At 44.1% G+C, this 24,596-nt stretch overlaps 1 long non-coding RNA gene across 3 annotated transcripts; it reads left to right on the forward strand.

Moving 5' to 3' along the window:
- Nucleotides 1–24,512, forward strand: LOC132709009 (uncharacterized). Of its 3 annotated transcripts, XR_015734519.1 has the most exons (7): nucleotides 7–125; nucleotides 6,013–6,124; nucleotides 6,807–6,888; nucleotides 17,885–18,006; nucleotides 21,797–22,145; nucleotides 22,581–22,754; nucleotides 22,833–24,512. It is a non-coding gene; the product is annotated as an uncharacterized LOC132709009 (long non-coding RNA). The 3 variants fall into 3 exon arrangements; XR_015734517.1 differs by having other exon boundaries at nucleotides 1–125; nucleotides 6,013–6,130; nucleotides 22,581–24,512; XR_015734509.1 differs by having other exon boundaries at nucleotides 3–125; nucleotides 22,581–24,512.
- The last annotated feature ends 84 nt before the right edge of the window (nucleotides 24,513–24,596 follow it).

Raw genomic sequence — 24,596 nt, forward strand, 5'->3', positions numbered from 1 at the left:
ACAGTCAGCCCCCCCCCAAAAAAACCCCTCCCAGCTGTCTTTCTCATAGACTATAAAAAGAGGATCTCCCAGCTCTGGCTGCTTTCTGGAGATCCCCCTGGCAGAGGCTGACTTTTGAAGGACAGGTGAGAAAGTGGCTTTCTTTTTAATCCCAGCAGGGGGAGAGGAGAAGGGGCTGGAAGGAGGGAAGGAAGGACTGCAAGAAAGGAAGGAAGGAAAAGAAAGGAAGGTGTGAAAAGGGAAAGGAGGGAGGGAAGGAAGGAAACACAAGAAAAAGGAAGGAAGGAAGGGGTGTGAAAGGGAGAAGGAAGGGGTGAATGGTGGAAGGAAGGAAGGAAATACAAGGAAAAAGAAGGAAGGTATGAAAGGAGGAAAGAAGGAAGGAGGAACAGAGGGAAGGGAGGAAGGAGGGAGGGAAGGAGGGAGGAAATACAAGGAAAAGGAAGGAAGGTATGAAAGGGGAAAGGAGGGAGGGAAGGAAGGAAACATAAGAAAAAGGAAGGAAGGTATGTGAAAGGGAGAAGGAAGGTGTGAAAGGAGGAAGGAAGGAAGGAAAGAAAGAAATAGAAGAAAAAGAAGGAAGGTGTGAAAGAAGGAAGGAAGGAAGGGGAAGGAAGGAAATACAAGAAAAGGAAGGAAGGTATGTGAAAGGGAGAAGGAAGGTTTGAAAGGAGGAAGGAAGGAAAGAAATACAAGGAAAAAGAAGGAAGGTGTGAAAGGGAGAAGGAAGGTGTGAAAGGAGGAAGGAAGGAAAGAAATACAAGGAAAAAGAAGGAAGGTGTGAAAGGGAGAAGGAAGGTGTGAAAGGAGGAAGGAAGGAAAGAAATACAAGGAAAAAGAAGGAAGGTGGGAAAGGGAGAAGGAAGGTTGTGAAAGGAGGAAGGAAGGAAAGAAATACAAGGAAAAAGAAGGAAGGTGGGAAAGGGAGAAGGAAGGTTGTGAAAGGAGGAAGGAAGGAAAGAAATACAAGGAAAAAGAAGGAAGGTGTGAAAGGAAGGAAGGAAGGTAGGAAGGGGGAAGGAAGGAAATACAAGGAAGGGGAAAGGAAGGTGTGAAAAGGGGAAAGAAGGAAGGAGGAACAGAGGGAAGGAAGGAAGGAAATACAAGAAAAAGGAAAGAAGATGTGTGAAAGGGGGAAGGGAGGGAGGGAGGAAGGATCATTTTCCAACCCAACCCACGCAGGTTCTTTAGTACCAGGCCAGGTAAATAGTAGCGTGATATTTGGAAGGGAGGCTGTGAATTTCTGTATGTGTTGCTGTTTTTTTTTAATAACTAGACTCTCCCAAACCCGACAACATCTGGTGCTGAAGCAAAAGGAACACGCTTCACTTGAAAGCCAGCTTCCCCCCCCTTCCACCGCCAGCCCCCCCCCCCAAAATTTGTGGGATGGCCAGAACAACCTGGGTAGGAGCCTGGATAGCTCTGCAGACTAAGCACTGTAATTTAACACCAGCTGTCTGCAATTAAAGTAAGATCGAATCTCGCCAGGCTCAAGGTTGACTCAGCCTTCCATCCTTTCTAAGGTAGGTGAAATGAGGACCCAGTTTGTGGGGGCAATAAGCTGACTTTGTATAAATATACAAAAGGATGAAGGCTATTGCTGAGCACATTGTAAGCCGCCCTGAGTCTCCGGAGAAGGGCGGCATATAAATCAAATTAAAAAAAAAACAAAAACTGAAGAGAGTTTTCCTTCCTACTCAGGGAAAACCTACCTGGAGCCCCTGAGATTTCTTTCCAGGGTCTCCCTTCGGACAAAAATCTCGTGGCTGATTCTGGGAGAAGCTCCATTGACGTCCCCCTCCACCCTTGCCCCCTCCCTCCTGGGGCAAACCTGACACACACACACACACACACACCCGTGGCCTGGCCTACTTGGCTCCCAGAGTCGCAAGAGAACCTCGGAATGAAATAATGTATTTAAGGTCATTGAATTAACCCGGCTCGGGGGTCTCCAAGCCAGATGACACCCCCCCCTTCTCACGTCACCTCTTCGCTTTCTGGCTAACTTCACCTGCCAAGAAAGAGCACCAAATTGGGGGGGGGGGTTGGGTGGCAGCTGCCCAAGGGCATTCCTGGCTCCCACCCTACTCACCCCCCCCCAAAAAAGGCATTTGTTCAGGATGCAGTAAGGACTCCTGTCTTGGGCAGGGGGTTGGACTAGAAGACCTCTAAGGTCCTTTCCAGCCCTGGGATTTTATGATTCTATGCTGGGTCTTTAAAGAGAATCAATTTCTCTCTCTCTCTCTCTCTCTCTCTTTCTCCCTCCCTCTTTCTCTCCCTCTCTCTTTCTCTCCCGCTTTCTCTTCCTTTCTCTCTCTCCCTCTCTCTCTTCCTCTCTCCCTCTCTCTCTTTCTCTCCATCTCTTCCTCCCTCTCCCCTTTCTCTCCCTCTCTCCCCCCTCTCTCTCCCTCTTTCTCTTTCTCTTCCTCTCTGTCTCTCCCTCCATCTCTCCCTCTCTCTCTTCCTCTCCGTCTCTCCCTCCCTCTCCCTCTCCGTCTCTCCCTCCATCTCTCCCTCTCTCTCTTCCTCTCCGTCTCTCCCTCCCTCTCCCTCTTTCTCTCCCTTTCTCCCCCCTCTCTCTCCCTCTTTCTCTTTCTCTTCCTCTCTCTTTCTCTCCCTCCGTCTCTCTCTTCCTCTCCGTCTCTCCCTCCCTCTCCCTCCCTCTCCCCTTTCTCTCCCTCTCCCTCCCTCTTTCTCTCCCTCTCTCCCCCTCTCTCTCTCTCCCTCTTTCTCTTTCTCTTCCTCTCTCTTTCTCTCCCTCCATCTCTCCGTCTCTCTCTTCCTCTCTGTCTCTCCCTCCCTCTCCCCCTTTCTCTCCCTCTTTCTTTCCCTCTTTCTCTTCCTCCCTCTCTTCTTCTCAGTCTCTCCCTCCCTCTCCCCCTTTCTCTCCCTCTTTCTCTCCCTCTCTTTCCCTCTCTCTCCCTCTCTCCCCCTCTCTCTCCTTCTCTCTCTCCCTCTCTCTCCTTCCCTCTCTTTCTCTCTCTCTCTCTTTTTAAAATCTCTGTTTCATTTTTTTTTTTTAATGAATCCACCCAGCCAAAGAAAGAAAACCTTTGTTTGATTTCCAGAAAATTTTGCCGTTGAAATGTCTCGGTAACCCCCAGGTTGTATATACAGGTAGTCCTCGACTTACGATCACAACTGAGCCCAAAGTTTATTGTAGTTAAGTGAGGAATTTGTTACAATGAGTTTTGCCCCCATTTTGCAACTGACTGCCTTTTGTTCAGCGAATCACCGCCGTTGTTTAAATCCGTCACAAGTTTGTTCAGTGAATCAGACTCCCCCGTGGATTTTGCTCCGTCAGAAGGTCGCAAAAAGGTACCTCGGGACACTGCAAAGCCGTCATAAATACGAGACAGTGGCCGAGCATCCGAATTTTGATCCTGTGACCATGGAGATGCTGCAGGGGTCGTTAAGTGTGAAAAATGGTCATAAGCCACTTTTTTCCCCCACTTGGGAACGGTCACTGAACGAACTGTTGTAAGTCAAGGAGTAACTGTATTTGTATATTGTATTTGTCTATTGCATATATTTGTCTATTGTATATATTTGTAATTGGCTTAGAGTCAAACTTTCCTTCTGCCTGACGTTAAGCTGCTCAGGTTTTAACTCGAGAGCTTTCCGGATCCTGGCCAACCGCCCATTATTTTACAAACCAGGATTAATTAAACTGAGGAAAGGAATAATCTTGCCTTCAAATCCAGTATTGTCCTATCTTCTACTCCACTTATTTAGTCTTCTCTTAAAATAGCCGCCTTCCGAGAAAGCTAAAATTAACAGAAAAACCAATACCTATCAAAATAAATCAGAATGAAATGGCTAAAGCCCCCCACCCACCCCCAAGGACCAATAAATACCCACTTAGGAGACCCAAGTAGTCAGATTTAGACCTAATTTGGAAGAAACCAGCAGCCTGCAAAAAAACCCACCTTCTAACTAGGAAAAAGTCCTGCTTCTCCGGCACAAAGAAGAGAGACGAAAATGATCCGCTTTGTGGCATGTGCTCCTACCCAGAGAAACTTGGAATATATACAGGTAGTCCTCGATTTATGACCACTGGTGGGTTTCACAGTCTTACCAACCCTTTGCTGCATGTGTGCACGCTCGCTTCTCATGCGTGCGTGCCTTTCACACGTGCACCCAGCCTCAAAAACGTAGTTAAATAGACGGTATTAAGCCGGGGTGGCTGGGTCCACCCGTTGCTTACGGCCACAATTGGGGCTCAAGATTACCGTTGTTAAGCAAGGCGGTTGTGAAATGAGTTGCGATTGTGATTTTACAATCCTTTTTTTACCAACGGTCGTTAAGCGAATCACGGCAGGGACTCAGGAGGTTGTTAAGTGAATCTGGCTTTCTTCTCCCCATTGACTTGGCTTGCCAGAAAAGCCAGCCGAGAAAGTCACAAGTGGCAATCATAGGACGTCCTAATGCTGCAGCTGTCGTAAATACATCAGTGGCGGCCAAGGGCCCGAATTTTGATCACGTGACGGTGGGGATACTGTGACGGTCGTAAGTGCGAGGACGGACTGGTCATAATTTGCTTTTTTTCAGCGCCATTGTAACTTTGAACAATCGCTAAATAAATGATTATATGTCAAGGAGTACCTATACTCATTGTTTTAAAATAATATACAGAGTTCAGATAGTCCTCAAATTATATCAAAGTTACGACGGCACTGAAAAAAGTGACTTATGATCCTTCTTCACACTTACGACCATTGTCACGCGTTCTACATTCAGATGCTTGGCAACTGATTCATATTTATGACGGTCGTAGTGTCCAGGGGTCACGTGACACCCCCCCCACCCCACCCTTTTGCGACCTTCTGAGAAGCAAAGTGAATGGGGGAGCCAAGTTCGCTTAACAACCGGGTTACTCATTTAACAACGCCAGTGATTCGCTTAACAGATGCGGCAAGAAAAGCCATAAAACGGGAGAGAACTCACTTAACGAATTTCTCACTTCGGCAACACAAACTCTGGGCTCAGTTGTGTTCGTAAGTCAGGGACTGCTTATATCTGTCCCGATATAGATTTAGCGGCTCATCTGGTTCCTTCCTCTTTGCAGGATCTTCCATGATAAAGCGTGGTCGGCCAGTGACTTTTCTTTTGCTCCTAAGCTAAATGAAACTCAACCTTAAACGATGTCTTTTGAATTTAATTAACCAATTAAAGGGTTAATTTAACCACCTTAAAAGAAAAGAGCCATCCTCAAAGCATTTCCACAGACTAGGGTCCATTCCACTAATCCTCCGGGGCAGCCGAGACTTATTTCACGTCCTTGAAAGTATTTTTTTAAAAAAAAATCACTTTCCATCCAAAGTGTTCCAGGAATCAGGATAAATAAAACTACCCACCTACATTTCAGAGTATTTACATCTCCGCTGAAGAGCGAGAGTCATAATGGATAGTCCCATTTGCCCGTACGTGTTGGCATTGTAATTATTTGCATGGTTACTATGCAAAGCTGTTTGGGGTTCTTGCAAGATGCAAATCCGCCAGTCCGCTAATCTATATATCTTAATAAATCTAGACTTTTTTGGGCATCAACGATAAAATGATTTAAGCAAAATATGGGATAGAAAGAATTCAGAACGTCTTAATGGGACATTTCAGCACCCTGGACAGCTCCCAATGAGTAATCTATTAAGCAGAGTTACCGGATCTTCTCCATGGAATACAAAGCCCATCATCCTCAGAAAAGACAACCCACCCTCCCAGCTGGGATGACTGGGGGAAGGGGTTAGGGACTTTATTTCTGTGTTTTAGGAGAAACTCCTGGCCCGGCTAGGCTAGCCCCTGACAATCAAACTGTTGCTTTGTATCAACGCAGATAGTCCTCGACGTATGACCACAATTGAAAGCCGCAACTTTCTGTTGTTAAGTGAGACAGTTCTTAAGTGAGTTTGGCCCCATTTTACGACCTTTCTTGCCACTGTTGTTACAGGGATTAAGGGTTACGCCGTCATTAAGCGAATCCGGCTTACTCTGTTGACTTTGCTTTGTCAAAAGGTCGCAAGAGAGGATCACACGACCCCGGGACGCACTACAACAGTCGTAAATATGAGACAGTTGCCAAATGCCTGAATTTTGATCACGTGACCACAGAGATGGTGCAACGGTCGTAAGTGTGAGAAACGATCTGAAGTCATTTTTTTCCAGCGCCATTGTAACTTTGAACAGTCACTAAATGAGCGGTTACGGCGAGGACTATCTCACCATATTTTCTTTGGGGGGGGAATCTAAAAACAATGCTTGTCATCAAATTGGAACTTAGATTTGGAGGGGGGGAATGGAAAATATTTTATTTATTGGTAAAATAGATTAGCCGTCCATCTTACAATTTTGCAAAAGCGCTAGTCCTCGACTTACGACCACAATTGAGGCCAGAATTTGGGTCTCCTAAGCGAAATATTTGTTAAGTGAGTTTGTCCCCATTTAATGACCTTTCTTGCCACCGTTGTTAAGCAAATCACTGCAGCTGTTAAGTGAGTAACACCGTTGTTAAGTGAATCCGGCTTTCTCCCCCATTGACTTTGTTTTTCAGAAGGTCGCAAAAAGGGGATCATGTGACCCCGGGACAATATGACCGTCACAAATGTGAGTTCGGTGGTCAAGCATCTGAATTTTGATCACATGACCGTGATCAAAAGGTCATAAGTGTGAAAAATGGTTGCAAGTCACTTTTTCTGGTGCTATTGCAACTTTGAATCGTCATTAAATGAATTGTTGTAAGTCGAGGACTACCTGCAGAGGCGTTGTTCATTTCTTGGTGTAACTGATTGATCTTGCGTCTTTCATTTCAGCTCTCCAATTGGTGTACAGGTGGTCCTCGACTTACGACCACAACCGAGGCCAAAATTTGTGTTGCCAAAGAAAGACAATTAAGTGAGTTTTGCTCCATTTTATCACTTTTCTTGCCGCTGTTGTTAAGTGAACCGTTGCAGTTGTTAAATTTGTACAGGTCCTTGCCTTATGATCACAATTGAACCCAACATTTCTGTTGTAAAGTCAGGCATTTGTTAAGTGAGTTTTGGCCCCACTTTACGACCTGCCTTGCCACTTGTTGTTAAGTGAATCACTGCAGTTGTGAAATAACTGACACGGTTGTTAAGCAAATCTGGATTTCCCCCGTTGACTTTGCTTATCGAAAGGTCGCAAAAGGGGGATCACGTGACCCGGGGGGACACTGCGACAGTCATAAATACGAGTCAGTTGCCAAGCGTCTCAATTTTGATCACGTGACCGTGGGGCTATTGCCCTGGTCGTAAGTGTGAAAAATGGTCCTACGTCACTTTTTTCGGTGCCGTTGTAACTTGGAACGGTCACTAAATGAACTGTTGTAACTCGAGGACTGCCTGTCCCATGATTGTGTGATCCTTGATTTACAACCCTAATTGAACTGTAAATATGGGCCGGTGGCTAAGCACTCAAAATGCCCTCACGGGACCACGGTGGGCAGGTCATAAGTCCCTTTGCGGGGGGAGGGGGCAGGTCTTATCATATAATAAGTGACCAGTCACAAGTCAAGGACAGTCTGTAAAACCAAATTTCTTAACAGGAGCGTGGCTTCCTCTTGTGTGGTTGTGCTGCTGCAGATCAAGAGGGAGAAACGTGGCCAGAAGAGACAAAGACATTAGGATAAGGATGAGGATAGGACAAGGATAAGGACAGGACAGGACAGGACAGGACAGGACAGGACAGGACAGGACAGGACAGGAAAGGAAAGGAAAGGAAAGGAAAGGAAAGGATAGGATAGGATAGGATAGGATAGGATAGGATAGGATAGGATAGGATAGGATAGGATAAAATTAGAATAGAATAGGATAGGATAGGATAGGATAGGATAGGATAGGAAAGGAAAGGAAAGGAAAGGAAAGGAAAGGAAAGGAAAGGAAAGGAAAGGAAAGGAAAGGATAGGATAGGATAGGATAGGATAGGATAGGATAGGATAGGATAGGATAGGATAGGATAAAATTAGAATAGGATAGGATAGGATAGGATAGGATAGGATAGGAAAGGAAAGGAAAGGAAAGGAAAGGAAAGGATAGGATAGGATAGGATAGGATAAAATTAGAATAGAATAGGATAGGATAGGATAGGATAGGATAGGATAGGATAGGATAGGATAGGATAAAATTAGAATAGAATAGGATAGGATAGGATAGGATAGGAAAGGAAAGGAAAGGAAAGGAAAGGAAAGGAAAGGAAAGGATAGGATAGGATAGGATAGGATAGGATAGGATAGGATAGGATAGGATAGGATAGGATAAAATTAGAATAGAATAGGATAGGATAGGATAGGATAGGATAGGATAGGATAGGATAGGAAAGGAAAGGAAAGGAAAGGAAAGGAAAGGAAAGGAAAGGAAAGGAAAGGAAAGGAAAGGAAAGGAAAGGAAAGGAAAGGATAGGATAGGATAGGATAGGATAGGATAGGATAAAATTAGAATAGAATAGGATAGGATAGGATAGGATAGGATAGGATAGGATAGGATAGGAAAGGAAAGGAAAGGAAAGGAAAGGAAAGGAAAGGAAAGGAAAGGAAAGGAAAGGAAAGGAAAGGAAAGGAAAGGATAGGATAGGATAGGATAGGATAGGATAGGATAGGATAGGATAGGATAGGATAAAATTAGAATAGAATAGGATAGGATAGGATAGGATAGGATAGGATAGGAAAGGAAAGGAAAGGAAAGGAAAGGATAGGATAGGATAGGATAGGATAGGATAGGATAAAATTAGAATAGAATAGGATAGGATAGGATACGATAGGATAGGATAGGATAGGATAGGAAAGGAAAGGAAAGGAAAGGAAAGGAAAGGAAAGGAAAGGAAAGGAAAGGAAAGGATAGGATAGGATAAAATTAGAATAGAATAGGATAGGATAGGATAGGATAGGATAGGATAGGATAGGATAGGATAAGGATAAGGATAGGATAAAATTAGAATAGAATAGGATAGGATAGGATAGGATAGGATAGGATAGGATAGGATAGGATAGGAAAAGAATAGGATAAGGATAAGGATAGGATAAGAATAGAATAGAATAGAATAGAATAGAATAGAATAGAATAGAATAGAATAGAATATTTATTTATTTATTTATTACATGTATTTATATGCCGAAGGACTCAGGGCGGCAAACACAAGTTAAGAAACAAGTACAATGAAATCATAATTTAATCCAAAGAATTAATTAGTAGTAAATAATAAAGCCCGGAATCAGTCTCAGCCTATTTGTTTGAAAAGCCAAGTCTTCAAGTCCCGACGGAGTAGAATAGAATAGAATAGGACCTTGGAGGTCATCTAGTCTAACCCCCTGCTCAGGCAGGAAACCCTATACCATTTCAGACAAATATACTGTATAAGAGGAAATGAATCAGGCCCTTTCATAGCCCCCCAACCCTCAAGGCTTAAAGTTGCCAAGGACACCCCCTGTTCTAAACCATCCACGGCTGGATGGTTCTGGTAATCGAGGAGCTGCAGGTGCTGGATCCAACCTTGAAGGCCATCAGATAAATGCAGGATTACCTTGTTGGCCAGACCTTTGTGTTCCCCGACCGGCGGCCTTGCCCTTCTCCCTTTGAGCTCCATGTGACTTCTTTAATCCCCCCAAAGCGGCAATGAGGAGCATCAAAAGGCCTTGGCTATGGGGACCTTGACGGAGACATGATCTCACAACTCTTAACCCTTCCCCCCTCCCTCTCTTCATCTCCGTCTCTTCGGTCCTTTTGCTCGAGCAGAGATACCGAGGTAGAAAAACGTGGGTTAGACAGCGTCATCACCCAATGGATTCGTTAACTGGCTGGCCAACCGCACTCAACGTGTAGTCCAGGCAACTGGTGGGCTTCAGCAGGTTCTGGAGAACCGGTAGCGGAAATTTTGAGTCGTTCGGAGAACCAGTAAATATCACCTCTGACTGGCCTCGCCCCCCCCCCTCTATTCTCTGCCTCCCAAATCCCAGTTGATCGGGAGGAAATGGGGATTTTGCAGTAACCTTCCCCTGGATTGGGGAGGGAATGGAGATTTTGCAGTATCCTTCCCCTGCCATGCCCGCCAAGCCACGCCCACCAAGCCACACCCACAGAACCGATAGCAAAATTTTTTGAAACCCACCACTGAGTCCAGGAGTGGCATTCATTTACTTTCCCAACCGGTTCGAAAATGTGAGTGCGCGCGTGTTAGACCCCGCCCACACATACGCGCAGCCTTCCGTGCATGTGCATTGCTGGTGTGCGCCTCTTCCATGCATGCGCCCGGCCTTAGAAACGTGCCTAAATAGGATTGAATAGAGCCCACGATTTCCGCAACCGGTTCACACGAACCGGTTGCGGAAATCCAAACCGGCTGAATACCATCTCTGGTATAGTTCTGGATGGAACTGCATCTACAGGGAGGGAAATAAGCCGAAGGGTACCCCAAGACTTTATAGACCCTTCAACATCTGCATCAATGATTTGGATGAGGGGATAGATGTGGGAAATTTGCAGATGACACCGAGCCAGCAGGAACAGCCAACCCTCTGGACAATAGGCTCAAGATACAGGAGGATCTTGACAGACTTGGGTCCTAGCGCTCCATGGCTTAGGACCTGGTTATCTACGGGACCGCCTGCTACCACAAACAGCCTCCCACCGGCCAGTACGCTCCCATAGAGAGGGGCTCCTCCGGGTGCCGTCGGCCAAACAATGTCGACTGGCAGTCCCTAGGGGGAGAGCCTTCTCTGTGGGGGCACCTACGATCTGGAACGAGCTCCCCCCGGAGATAGGGAGGATCCCGGATCTGCGCACCTTCCGTCGCGCGCTTAAGACTTTTTTATTTCATCAAGCTGGCCTGGCCTAAATCTTCTCCCCTTTTTAAATGTAAATTTTAATTTGTTTTTAAATTATGGGGTATTTTAAATTTGTTCAGCCAAATTATTTAATTCGTTTTTATTTTAATTTTAAATTTTTGTATTTATGTGTTTTATCTTGTGGCTGTTCACTGCCCTGAGTCCTTCGGGAGAAGGGCGGTATAGAAATTTAATAAAATAAATAAATAAAATAAATAAAATAGCCAAGAAAGCGAAATTCAACGGTGAGAAAAGAAAGGTTCTACACATTTAGGCAAGAAAAACCAAATGCCCAGATATGGTATAGGTGGCACCTGGTTCAATAATAGTAATTGTGAGAGGGATCTTGGACAGAGGTGGGTTTCAGCAGGTTCTGACCAGTTCTGGCGAACCGGTAGCGGAAATTTTGAGTAGTTCGGAGAACCGGTAGTAAAAATTCTGACTGGCCGCGCCCCCATCTATTCTCTGCCTCCCAAGTCTCAGCTGATCGGGAGGAAATGGGGATTTTACAGTAACTTTCCCCTGGAGTGGGGTGGGAATGGAGATTTTACAGTATCCTTCCCCTACCACGCCCACCAAGCCACACCTACCAAGCCACGCCCACAGAACTGGTAGTAAAAAAATTTGAAACCCACCACTGATCTTGGAGTCCTAGTGGACAATCACTTAAATATATGAGCCAGCATTGTGCGGGAGCTTCACATGATATAGAATAGAATAGAATAACAGAGTCGGAAGGGACCTTGGAGGTCTTCTAGTCCATCCCCCTGCTTAGGCAGGAAACTCTACATCACTTCAGACAAATGGTTGTCCAACATCTTCTTAAAAACTTCCAGTGTTGGAAGTCAACTTCTGGTGGCAAGTTGTTCCACGGATTAATTTTTCTCACTGTCAGGAAATTTCTCCTTAGTTCTAGGTTGCTTCTCTCCTTGATTAGTTTCCACCCATTGCTTCTTCTCCTACTCTCAGGTGTCATGGTGCGGTGGCCTAGAGGTGGAGCTCTTGCCTCACAAATAGGAGACTGTGAGTTCGATCCTAGGTTGAGGCAGATATTTTTCTCTCTCTCGGCGCACTGAGAATATATCTGCTGGGGAAAAAACTCTGCATTGGTGACAGGAAGGGTATCCGGCCAGTAAACACTCAACTCCATTCAATTGCCCTGACTCCATCCCGAAAGGGGATTATGGGGTCGTTAAAAGAGGATGAATGATTGTGAGGCAGCTGCCAAAAGATACAAGCCCCGTTCCCACAACATGCTAATCCAGATGAGAGGCAGGTCTATAAAAGCATTCTCACGTTGTTCATTTTTAACCTTAGTCAGGGTTCCGGAGAGGTGGAGTTTTCATGGTGGAGTGGATCAAATTATCCTTGATTTATGACCAGTTGCTTAGTGACCATTCAAAATTGCAACAGATACACACACACACACACAAAAGGTACAGGTAGTGTTCAATTTACAACCATCTGTTTACTGACTGAAGTTGCAACGGCACTAAAAACCGTGACTTATTTATGACCATTTTTCACACTTACGACCGTTGCAGCAGCCCCAGGGTCACACGTGATCCAAATTGAGACGCTTGGCAACTGACTCGTACTTATGACGGTTGCAGCATCCTGGAGTCATGGGACCCCCCCCCAAGCAAAGTCCATGGGGGAAGCCTGATTCACTTAGCGACCGTGGTTCTAATTTAGCAACGGCAATGGTTCCCTTAACAAGTGTTGCAAGAAAGGTTGTAAGAGGGAGGAAAATTCACTTTAAAACTGTCTTGCTTAGCGAGGGAAATATTGGGCGGAATTGTGGTCGTTAAGCCGAGGACTGCCTGTACTTACAACCTGGTTTCAAAACTCAAACAACTGCCCTTCCCAATGATGTGGCCACATTTCAGGCACTCGGCAACCAGCTCACACATGTGGCCATTTGCTGTGTCCCCACCCTCACATCACCATAACAGATAAGATTTTTGCCGAAAGCCAGCATTGCTTTGGGTTTTCGGTAAAAAAACCTGTTATAATAAACCATGGGTTTGCTTAATGATCACATCACTCAATTAACGACCACTGCGATAAAAAAAGGTTGTAAAACTGTCATGTCTGTCATGCGATGATCTGCTTTATGACCGTCACGACTTACGACCGTAATGGAAAGGCTCCGTGACGGTTCACACAATCATCTTCACTTGTTTTCTTGAGCTGGGAGTGAGGAAACGCTTTGAGATTGTGAGAATTGAAAATTCTGGCTTTCCGTACTAGATTGATAGATAGATTGGCCCACGATGGATGGAGGGATGGAGGGATGGGAGAGTTAAAGGGAGAGAAATGGAGGGATTAAAGATAGACAGATGAGAGAGAAAAAGGGAGAGAGAAGTGATAGACAGAGAGACAAACAGATAAAATGGAGGGAGGGAAGAGAGAGAGATGATGATGATGATAGTGTCAGCACTTCAACCTGCATTTACTCTAGTGCTGACATAAGAAGGAGAAGAGGGGGCAGCTGGCAAGAGGACGCTTGACTTCTCACCTACTTATTTTCCCTGAAGATAATATCTCCTAGGAGATGAGTTGGAAGGGGGGACATTCCTGGGAGCTGAAGTAGTAGATATGGGGAGAGTGATTTGGAAGAGGGCCAATGAGACGCAGAGAATTGGGGAATGAAAAGGGAAGGTTTGGGGTCAGGAAATCAGTGTTGGCTACGCCACAATCGGGGACAGATTGTCGTGCTTAATAAATGAAATAGCCATCAAAGACTATTTGTTTGGAAATGCAATTTATTTTATTTGAGACGACATCGAAACCTGATAGATAGATAGATAGATAGATAGATAGATAGATAGATAGATAGATAGATAGATAGATAGATAGATAGATAGATAAATAGATAATAATTTAGAGAGAAAAATCAAAATGGAGACAGATAAAATGGATGGATGGATGGTAGATGAACAGATGGATGGATGGAATAGATGATAGTTTTACTGAAGAGAGAAAGAGAAATACAGTGGATAGATGGAAAAGATAGATGGATCAAAATGGAGAGAGATGATAGTCAGATAAATGAATGGATGGATAGATGTAATAGAGAGAGATGGTGATGGATGGATGATAGGTAGATTGATAGATGGATGATAGATAGATAGATGTGGAACAATCAAAATGGATAGACAGATCAAAACAGATAGATGAGGGTGGGGAGAGAGAGAGAGAGAGAGAGAGAGAAAGAAAGAAAGAAAGAAAGAAAGAAAGAGAAAGAGAGAGAGAGAGAGGGAAAGAAAGAGAAAGAGAGAGGGAGAGAGAGGACCTTTTGTGCTTCAACTTTTTTTAAAAAAAAAAAAATCTTTTCCATGTTTGGACAAAAGGAGACAGAAGGGAGGGAGAGTTCGGACTATCAAGCAGTTTCAATGAAAGTCAGATGAATTCTTAGCGGCAAAACCCTAATTCAAGGCTTACGATGGAGTGCAGGCTTCCATTATGCCATGATTGGCCAGGCGCATGCTTGTGCAACCAGGGAAGGAGGAAAACCTTGTTAGAGACCCCCTCCCTCGGTTGTGAGAGCCGGTCACTCAGCTGGGCGTCCTTAAAGGGTGGAAATGCCTCATTTCCAACAGGAATGAAATTCAGGGGCAGGCAGGCAAAGAGGGGGGGGCTTCGTTGGACCCTGCTGCCCTTTCATCCCACAAAGCAACTAATATTCAAGAGGCAAGAGCCATTGTCCAGTCTTTTCTGACAGCTTAGAATCCAAAACTTAGAGCTGAAGGGATCCCCAAGGGTCATCTAATCCAACCCCCTTCCATTGCAGGGAATGAAAAATCCCCACACTGCACCTAGGATAGAATAACAGAGTTTGAAGGGACCTTGGAGATCTTCTAGTCCAACCCCCTGCTTAGGCAGGAAACCCTACACCACTTCAGACAAATGGTTATCCAACCTCTTCTTAAAAACTTCCAGTGTTGGGGCATTTACAACTTCTGGAGGCAAGTTGTTCCATGGATTGATAGTTCTCACTGTCAGGAAATTTCTCCTTAGTTCTAAGTTGCTTCTCTCCTTGATTAGTTTCCACCCATTGTTCCAATATCTCAGGGGCTTTGGAGAATAGCTTGACTCCCTCTTCTTTGGGGCAGCCCCTGAGATATTGGAACATGCTGCTATCATGTCTCCCCTGGTCCTTCTTTTCATTAAACTAGACATACCCAGTTCCTGCAACCGTTCTTCATATGTTTTAGCCTCCAGTCCCCTAATCCTCTTTGCTGCTCTTCTCTGCACTCTTCCCAGAGTCTCCACATCTTTTTAATATCGTGGTGACCAAAACTGAATGCAATATTCCAAGTGTGGCCTTACCAAGGCCTTATAAAGTGGTATTAACACTTCACGTGATCTTGATTCTATCCCTCTGTTAATGCAGCCCAGAACTGTGTTGGCTTTTTTGGCAGCTGCGGCACACGGCTGGCTCATATTTAAATGGTTGACCACCAAGACTCCAAGATCCCTCTCACAGTTACTACTATTGAGCCAGGTACCACATATACTGCACCTGTGCATTTGGGTTTTTTCGTGCCTAAATGTAGAACCTTCCTTTTTTCACCATTGAATTTCTAGTCCAACCCCCTTCCATTGCAGGAAATTAACACACACACACACACACACTGTATCTTTCATCAGTGGTCCTGCGAAAAGAACTCTTGGTTGTGGGGGTGATTGAATGACCGGCTAGTTTGATTTGCCTCTTTGGGCTGGGACGTTGAAAAGGGATGTTTAATTTAATTTAATTTAATATTTGAATTTATATACCGCCCTTCTCCCGAAGGACTCAGGGCTGTGAACAGCCAGAAGTAAAAAACATCAAATACAAAACTTAAAAACAATTTAAAAATAAATTAAACATTTTGGCCCGACAGTTAAAATCCCCCATTAAAAATCCAAATTAAAATACACAATTGGAGAGATTAGGCCAGCCCGACTTGATGAAATAAAAAGGTTTAGGACTTTCTCTTAGCTATTTCTTCATTGCATGGGCTAGGTAGGTCCCTGCACCACCTAGGGGATCTGGGAAAGGCTGTCATTCAAGTGGTAGAGCATGTCATCTGGCTGCTTGTCGAAGCTGAGAAAACAACCTTGCTTGATAAACAAGAAGAGAGAGATGGTCAATGAAGCCTCAGCTGAGCCGTCGCTCAGCCAAGGGGAGAGACGGTCTCTGTATATTTCTTTTATTTATAACTTTGGAGAGCAGAGATTCCTTCTATTTTGAGAGAAACGGTCATAGAGTAGGGGTGAAATCCAGCAGGTTCTGACAGGTTCTGGAGAACCGGTAGCGGAAATTTTGAGCAGTTCGGAGAACCGGTAGCGGAAATTTTGAGCAGTTCGGAGAACCGGTAGCGGAAATTTTGAGCAGTTCGGAGAACCAATAGCGGAAATTTTGAGCAGTTCCAGCAAATACCACCTCTGGCTGGTCCCAAAGTGGGGTGGGAATGGAGATTTTGCAGTATCCTTCCCCTGCCATGCCCACCAAGCCACGCCCACAGAACCGGTAGTAAAAAAATTTGGATTTCACCACTGTCACAGAGGCTGCGTTTAAATAGGTATAAGCTGGACAATGGGTCCTATCCAACAACATGAATTTTAATGTGGAGAAAAGCAAGATTTTACACCTGGGCAGGAAAAACTGAAGGTACAAGTATAGATTAGGCGAGACCTGGCTCAAAAACAGTAGCTGTTGAGAGGGATCTTGGAGTGTGCGGCAGCAGCCAAAAAAGCTAATACAATCCTTGGTTGTATAAGCAGAAGCATAGAATCAAGATCAAGATCAATGTTTTATTTATTTATTTATTTATTTATTAAATTTTTATACCGTCCCCTCTCCCGAAGGACTCAGGGCGGTGAACAGCCAAAATTAAAAAACATACAATATAAATATTAAAATACATTTAAAACAAAATTAAATCCAAAATGGCTCCCCAATTTAAAACGCCTTACCCATAACCCTATAATTAAAACAAATTTAAAATTTCCACATTAAAAGGGGGAAGATTTAGGCCAGGCCAGCTTGATGAAATAGAAGAGTCTTAAGCGAAGAGAAGAGAAGAGAAGAGAAGAGAAGAGAAGAGAAGAGAAGAGAAGAGAAGAGAAGAGAAGAGAAGAGAAGAGAAGAGAAGAGAAGAGAAGAGAAGGAAGGTATTCTAGTCCAATCCTCTGCTCAGGCAGGAAACCCTAAACCATTTCAGATGAATGGTTAATCTAATCTAATCTAATCTAATCTAATCTAATCTAATCTAATCTAATCTAATCTAATCTAATCTAATCTAATCTAATCTAATCTAATCCAATCCAATCCAATCCAATCCAATCCAATCCAATCTAATCTAAAAGTTGGACTTAATACCTAAAGTGGGATTAGAACTCACCATCAGGTGATTGGCCCGAAGTCTCTCAGCCCCCTTTCATGCCTAAGGCAGGACGAGAACTTACCATCTCCTGATTTCTAAGGCCAGCATCTTACCCATCACATACCAAAGTGGCCCTACTTTTTAAGAACAAGCTGGAGGAACTGGTAATGTTCAGTCTAGACCAGGGATCTCCAAGCTTGGCGACTTTAAGCCTGGCGGACTTCAATTCCCAGAATTCCCCAGCCAGCTTTGTCAGGGGATTCTGGGAATTGAAGTCCGCCAGGCTTAAAGCTTCGGAGCCTGGATAGCTCAACAGATAGAGCTCTGTAATTTAACACCAGCTGTCTGCAATTAAAGTAAGATCGAATCTCGCCAGGCTCAAGGTTGACTCAGCCTTCCATCCTTTCTAAGGTAGGTAAAATGAGGACCCAGTTTGTGGGGGCAATAAGCTGACTTTGTATAAAATATACAAAAGTATGAAGGCTCTTGCTTAACGCACTGCAAGCTGCCCTGAGTCTCCAGAGAAGGACGGCATATAAATCAAATTAAAAAAAAAAAGTGGTCAAGGTTGGAGACCCCTGGTCTAGAGTCAAGAACTGAAAGGGAGATATAACAGTCACAGTTTCTTATTCTTATTTTATCGTGATTTCTTTCTGTTTATTCCCCAACCGTTCAGTTCAGGTTCATCCAGGGGAAGCCCCAGAGGAGATGGACAGGAACTTTTTTCGATAGGCCACCCAAAACCAGGCCCGGAAACGAGAAGTGTCAACTTTTCAGCTATCCGGATTTGATGGAAACGTAAGGAAACAAAAAAATAATAATAAATCTTACAGAGAATAATAAGATGCACAACATAATGGAAAAGTCTACCTGGGGAAGGAGGTGGGGGAAGCGGTTGAGGATTTTTGCTCTCGGGCGGGTTTTGTGAAAAGGGTGGAATAGGCTTTCTTGCACATCAGAGAGGGTTGGGCTAGATGACTGCTGGGTGTCCCCACTTCTAGGATTCTGATGCCACTCTATGCCTTTTCAATCAGGATGACATTGTAAGAAGAACGCAGAAGCTTTCATTGGCCGGTATTCCAGAAAAGTGTGGAGGGGAGAGAGGCGACTTTCGGTCCCCTTCCAGACAAACGTCACTGCTTTTTCAGACAAAAACACCCAACAATTCTTCCTTTGTCGACCGGCTCCCTTTATTATTTTATTTTATTTTCAAATGACTCTCATCTCTCCTTTCTCTCCCCCCCCACCATCCCTTCGTCAAAGCCCCCGTTCTTTTCTCCTTCTTCTCCTCCACCTTCTCTCTCCCTCTCTCTTTTTTTAAAATATATATATAGATATCTCTTTAAAAAAAAGTCGAAAATTGTAGCCCGGAAAGGCTAAAATTGCTCTTCGACAAAAGAGACCATCAAGAGCCTGTCAATAACCTGTCAAAAGGCCAGACGAAACCCCCCCGCCCTCTCCGCTCCCCGGTTCCTTCCCCGCCGGCCTCCCACGCCAGCTCTTCAGCAAAGTGGCTTTGGCGGAGCGCTGGGGCACTTTCGTGCAATTAAGCTCCATGCGCAACCTTCGCCTCGCTGCTCAAATCTTCTCTTTGCGGAATGAAGGGTTGGAGGTAAGCTCTCTGGGAGGGGGCAGTCAGCCTGGTGACCCCCCCCCACCCTGCCCTGCCCTGGCAGCTAGAGGGACAGACCCCAAAGGGAGGGTAGGCAAGTGGCTAAGGTAGGTGTTCCTTCGCTGCCGGAAGCACCTGGATAGGTGGAGGGAAGAGTGGGGGGGTGCGCCTGCCCACCCCTCCATCTCTCTCATTCAGGGGGCAAGGAGGTGTCCGAGTCACGGAGCTTCTCCCCTGAATGAAACGGTATATGGTGGGAGTTCTCATTCAGTTGTGGAAACTCTTTGTTGTTGTTAGTTGCCAAGTCGTGTCCGACCCATCGCAACTCCATGGGCAACGTTCCTCCAGGCCTTCCTGTCCTCTACCATCCTCTGGAGACCATTTAAGCTCACACCGACTGCTTCAGTGACTCCATCCAGCCACCTCGTTCTCTGCCGTCCCCTTCTTCTTTTGCCCTCCATCGTTCCCAGCATTAGGCTCTTCTCCAGCGAGTCCCTCCTTCTCATTAGGTGACCAAAGTATTTGAGTTTCCTCTTCAGGATCTGGCCTTCTAAAGAGCAGTCGGGGTTGATCTCCTCTAGGACCGACCGGTTTGATCGCCTTGCAGTCCAAGGGATCTCGCAGGAGTCTTCTCCAGCACCAGAATTCAAAGGCCTCGATTTCAGTCTCAGCGTAGACATGTGCCATCTCTTTGATATCCGTCAGTCAATGACCCCCATATCGATCAGTCAATTTCTGTCTTTCTTACTTATGTCCTTGTTTATCTGTCTGCTGATTCATCCATCCATCAACTTCGCTATGCATCTAACCCATTTAGCTACTTAAGAGATCCATCCATTCCTTTATTAGGAACACCAGCAGCCCCGGCAAAAAAGTTTCTCTCTCACCGCAGGCTAATCAGTCCATCCGGCAGGGAGATGAATAATTGACTGCCACATCTATTTATTTATTTATTTATTTATTTATTTATTTATTTATTTATTTATTTATTTATTTATTTATTTATTTATTTAAATTTGTATACCGCCCTTGACTGCCACATTTATTTATTTATTTATTTATTTATTTATTTATTTATTTAAATTTGTATACCGTCCTTGACTGCCACATTTATTTATTTATTTATTTATTTATTTATTTATTTATTTATTTATTTATTTATTATTTAAATTTGTATACCGCCCTTCTCCCGAAGGACTCAGGGCGGTGAACAGCCAAAATTTAAAACGCATACAGTATAAAAATTAAAAAGAATTAAAACAGAATTAAATCAGTTTGGCTTCCCTAAATTTTAAAACCCTTTCCCCATAAAATAACCCATTAAAATTTTAAGCCAGCTCGGCTTGCTGGAATAAGAAGGTCTTTAACGCTCGGTGGAAAGTACGGAGGTCCGGGATCAGTCGTATTCCTGGGGGTAGCTCGTTCCAGAGGGCGGGTGCCCCCACAGAGAAGGCTCTCCCCCTGGGGGTCATCAGTCGACATTGCTTGACCGACGGCACCCTGAGGAGACCCTCTCTGTGGGAGCGGATTGGCCGGTGGGAGGTTATCGGTGGCAGAAGGTGGTCTCATAAGTACCCAGGCCCTAAGCCATCTCCATTCATCTCCACCCCCAGCCTTTTATCCCCAGAGCCAGCAGTGGTGGTTCTTCCACCCCAAGGACCGGCCCATAGATTTCCTCTTTTGCTCTGCTCTCCTCTCCTCTGCCTTCTGTGCATCCATGTGTCAGGCACTGGACCCAGCTGTTCCACCTCCTCTTCATAAGCTACCTCCAGACCTTGGGGCTGTTGACTCTCCACCTGAGGGCTGACAGATGACCCAGGCTCCCCCTCTGTCTGGGAGCTATCTCTGATAGTTCCAGTCCCTCTTCCCCCTAGGAGCTCTCAGGTTGCCTTGATTCTGGCCCTGACTCCCACGCCTCCTCCTCTGATTCGGCTGCTGGAGGGGCCGGAGGCCGACAGGCCACAACACCATCCATCTGTTCCATCCATCCATTCCTTACCTTCCTATGTAGCTATCGACCCATCAATTTACCTACTTCATCTACAGCTATGAGATCCTGAAGGACTTCCTGTGAAGAATCGACTACCTCATCTCAAGGGATCTGCTTCCTTGTTGAAGGGTTCCTCTTGATCAGGGGTCCCCAAACTCGGCAGCTTTAAGACTTGTGGACTTCAACTCCCAAAATTCTCCAGCCAGCTATGCTGGCTGGAGAATTCTGGGAGTTGAAGTCCACAAGTCTTAAAGCTGCCAAGTTTGAAGATCTCTGCTCTTGATGCTTAGATCCATGGATGGATAGATGGATGTGTTCTGACTTAGCCTTCCCAAGAGCATGAAGCAGACTCCTTGTCCCGACAAAAAAACCCTTTTTATTAAGTTACTTGTGAATTCTTCTCATTCACATCCAGCAAAGTCTTTCAAGGGAGAATTTATAGTCACAGACCTTATCTGGCTTGGAGAGCTGCCAGGCCGATATCTTCAAAACTTGGCAAGGCCTCTCGGAGAGTCACGAACCAATTAAGCGAACTAATTGTCTCCTGCAAACTCCACTCCCCTTTCGCTCCTCTTTTGTTCCCTCTGGGAGGGGCCATTCATCGTTCACCTGTGGCTTTACTCCTGAGTCGACCCTTGTTCTTTAACTGTTTCCTTCGTCTGGCAACTCTGTGCATGCTCACACTGGGAACAGGCTCCAGCTGTTTGTCTGCCTCACACTGATGTCTGACTCCAAAGGCAGCTGATAACTGTCAGATGGCCCTGGCCCCCTCTCTGCCTCAGAGCCCTCATCAGAGCCTTCCCCAGACTCCAGGACTGGCCCATGTTCCTCCCCAACCTCCTCACTGTCCGAATCTGCTGCCAGCTCTGTGGGCTGCTGGAGGACCACAACAGGATGGATGGATGGATGGATGGATGGATGGGCATCAGTTGTAGGATTTCAGAATCTCCTTCCAGCCCGAAGCTCATCATCTCCTTCCTTTGTAGAAAGCAACAACCTCACCTGGGAGCTCCAAAGGAAACCCAACAGATGAAGACCTGGCCTGCTTCTGATTGGAAGACTAGTGATTTTGTTGTTCTGATGTAAAAAAGCGACAACAAATCACAGCCTACCATCCAGCAGGGGCCCACCTCTCAGTAGTCCACACCTTTTATCACGTCCTCCTCCTCCTCCTCCTGTTTTTTCTATACTTCCGCGTTGCAAGGTCACGAAGAATCACTGGGACCTGTTTGGGACAATCCCTTCCCTTTTCCCAGGCATACAGAACGGACCGTATACAGATAGTCCTCGACGTACGACCAAAATTGGGACCAGAATTTCGGTTGCGGTTGTTAAGTGAGTCATGCCCAATTTTACAATCTATTATTATTATTATTATCATTATTAGTTAATCTTTAGTGAGATTCACAGCCTTTGAGGCTGGTTAATAGCTCAGCAGCTCGAGTCCTAACCAAGGACCTAGGAACTGTTAAGGTATCGTCGGAGGATGTAAGCTGTTCCGAGTAAGGTGGTTTTTTGTAGAGTCAAAATGTTCAAGTCCGGCAAATTTAGAATTTCTAAATAGCGGGGTAGCCCTTTGGGTATTGCTCCAAGGGCTCCAATTACAATCGGGGACAACACACGATTTCTTTTTCCACAGTCGCTCAACTTCAATTTGTAAGTCCCGGTACTTTGTGATTTTTTCTTGCTGCTTATCTTCAATCCGTGCATCACCAGGTATTGCAATGTCAATGAACCATACTTTTTTCTTTTCAACTATTGTTATGTCAGGTGTGTTGTGGACCAAGTGCCTGTCAGTCTGAATCCTAAAGTCCCACAAGATCTTGAGTTTCTCATTCTCTAAAACTTTCTCAACCTGAAGTTCCCAGTGGTTTTTGCTGTACTCAAATGCAAACTTCTGGCACAATTTCCAGTGAATGATCTTAGCAACACGGCCATGGCGTTGTAGGTAGTCAGTTTTTATTATTATTATTATTATTATTATTATTATTATTATCATTATAAATCACTGATGTTGTTCAGGGAGTCATAGTCGTTCAGCGAATCTGGCTTCCCCCTCGCTGACTTTGCTTATGAGAAGCCAGCTGGGAAGGTCACCAATGGCGATCCCACCATCCAGGATTCTGCACAGCGATTCTGCCCAGGGGCTGCTCTGATGGTTTTAAGTTTGAGGAACGGCCCTTTTTTCAGCACGGTTGTAACTTCAGACGTTTGGTAAGTGAATGGTGGCTAAGTCAAGAGCTACCTGGATCCGTGTGTCCGTTATTATACAGGACAGTTCTTTCATTGTTTCTAATTTTAATCAATTTTTAATTCAAGAGTGATTTTTACATCCCTGTTTTTTATTGTATTGTAAGCTGCCTGGAGTTGCCCCAAAGAACACGAGAGAGAGAGAGAAAGAGAGAGAGAGATGGTAGATGATGGATGATGATAGATCAATAGGCAGATAGACAGACCGGTGATAGATACTGTAGATGATAGATAGACAGATAGACAAATAGAGAGATAGAGAGATAGATATGATAGATGAAAAAGAGAGATGGTAGATAGATGATAGATAAGAGATAGAGATATGATAAATAGATAGATAGATATGATAGATATATAGATAATGATAAACAAATAGATAGGAGATAGATAGATAGATAGATAGATAGATAGATAGATAGATAGATAGATAGATAGATAGATAGATATGGTAGATGAGAAAGAGAGATGGTAGATAGATGATAGATGATAGATAAGAGATAGATAGAGATATGATAGATATATAGATATGATAAACAAATAGATAGATATGATATGATAAATAGATAAATAGATAGATAGATGATATAGATATGATAGATAGATATGATAGATAGATATGATAAATAGATTAGATAGATAGATAGATAGATAGATAGATAGATAGATAGATAGATATAGATAGATACATAGATGAGAAAGAGAGATGATAGATGATAGATAAGAGATAGAGATATGATAAATAGATAGATAGATAGATATGATAGATATATAGATAATGATAAACAAATAGATAGGAGATAGATAGATAGATAGATAGATAGATAGATAGATAGATAGATAGATAGATATAGATAGATACATAGATGAGAAAGAGAGATGATAGATAAGAGATAAGAGATAGAGATATGATAAATAGATAGATAGATATGATAGATATATAGATAATGATAAACAAATAGATAGGAGATAGATAGATAGATAGATAGATAGATAGATAGATAGATAGATAGATAGATAGATAGATAGATAGATAAGAGAGAGAGAGAGAGAGAAATTCAGAAAGGTGTCCTTTAAATTTATTTATGTCTCCAAAAACTCAATCTTGGCCTTTCTTTGGGTCATTTTACTTTTTACCATCCAAATGGTACCGCTTCAAGCACAGTGTGATTGCAGAAATCCTTTTTAATACCCATTCCATCCAGCTTCATAACTTTTAATGCTTTTTAAATGTTTTTATTAGAATATGTACTTTGGTAAGATCTTTTTGGATTTTTGCTCTTGAGTTTTTCCTTTGTTAAAAAACATTTCTTACAAATCTCTTTCAGGTTTTCCTGTTTTTTCAGGTTTGTTCTTTCTCGTTTTCCAAGAAAAAAGGGTCACTGAAGATCGGATTGCATTTAAAAAACATTTTCCTCCCGAAACAATAAAATAAACTTTTAGCACCTTTCAGAATCTGTACTGACTCCGTTAGTACTTTCCCATTCCGGAATTCAAAATCTATGGCAATCTTTTGGATGTATGAATAAATGATGCTAC

The sequence above is a fragment of the Pantherophis guttatus genome, chromosome 1 (genome assembly GCF_059756535.1).
Source record: "Pantherophis guttatus breed Tessera chromosome 1, ASM5975653v1, whole genome shotgun sequence".
In the NCBI taxonomy this organism is placed as follows: Eukaryota; Metazoa; Chordata; class Lepidosauria; order Squamata; family Colubridae; genus Pantherophis; species Pantherophis guttatus.